The sequence below is a fragment of the Austrofundulus limnaeus genome, unplaced genomic scaffold (assembly GCF_001266775.1).
Source record: "Austrofundulus limnaeus strain Quisiro unplaced genomic scaffold, Austrofundulus_limnaeus-1.0 Scaffold207, whole genome shotgun sequence".
Lineage (NCBI taxonomy): Eukaryota > Metazoa > Chordata > Actinopteri > Cyprinodontiformes > Rivulidae > Austrofundulus > Austrofundulus limnaeus.
In genome coordinates, this window is record NW_013952609.1 from 408,238 (window position 1) to 409,548 (window position 1,311).

Below are 1,311 nucleotides of genomic sequence, written 5' to 3' on the forward strand. Positions count from 1 at the left end.
TGAAAGTCCTTATATTCCTTCATTGACGTATCTTAAAGTTTTCTAATCTCCTCCATGAGACGCTTTTTGGATTTTGAATGCATTTTATCCACAAAAGACACCAATTCTCAACTTTATCAGCTTGGTGTTGCATCCAAAACAGTACTCACTCTGTAGTTTTTTGTGCAACACCGCAGACATAAAAAATTGATCTCTGCGTGGACCAGTCCCGCAGACGTCCACTTTGAGTCTGCATTGAGTCCGGCTCCGGCCCGCACGGACCTCCGCGGAGCAAAGTACGCCCGAGAATGTGGGGGCCTTAAGTAGTAAATAAGCAGTAAGTAAGTAGTAAGAAGTAAATAAGTAGTAAGTAGTAAGAAGGAAGTAAGTAAGCTGTAGTAAGAAGTGGCAAGTAATTTTATTTTCTATTTGTGTCACGCACCAAAAAAGGTGCTCAGCCCACATGGGCTTACAAGACACAGTAAAACGTAAGGTTATGAATACAACCAAGGTTCCTTGAAGGAATGGAACGAAGTACAACACACAGTTGTATATGGGACTTGTCAAAGCACCCCGCAGAGCAGTATCAGACCTGAGTTAAGTAGTGTGCCTGAGTAAGTACTGTACTAATGCAGAGCTTTGGACCCGGCGGAAAGTACAGAATGAGCCACCGAAGGTGCTGTTACTTCCAGGCTGTAAAATCGTGTAAATGTGTTTGGTGAGGCTCAGCTGGCCGCAGCACAAATGTCACTCACAGGTACCCCTTTAAAAAGGGCCCAAGATGTCGCTACACCCCTGGTGGAGTGAGCTTTAACTCCAAGAGAGATTAGAAGGTTTTTGCTGCTGTATGCTAGCAAGATGGCCTCTACAATCCAGTGAGAGGGTCTTTGTCTAGAAAGAGCTTTACCTCTGTGTGGGTTAGCAACAGCCACAAACAGCTGATCACATGACCTTACATCCTGTGTGCAGCTGATGTAAGTGCATAGAGCACGTACGGGGCACAGAAGATGCAGCATCTGGGGATGAAAGCTGGAAAGCTCTATAGACAGAGCTGTAACTAGAACGTATCACCTTAGGAAGATACGCAGAGTAAGGGTGCAAAACCACTTTATAGTCATTAGTAGAAACTGGATACAGGAGGGGTTCACTGACAGAGCGTGGAGGTCCCCGACCCGTTTAGCTGTAGCTAAAGCCAGAAGCAAAGCAAYTTTATATGAAAAAAACTTCAATTCTACCGACTCTAGAGGCTCAAATGGAGGGTCGCAGAGAGCCTCAAGAACCACAGTGAGGTCCCAAGAGGGAATACTGGGTTTAATAGCAGGCCGTAGCTTT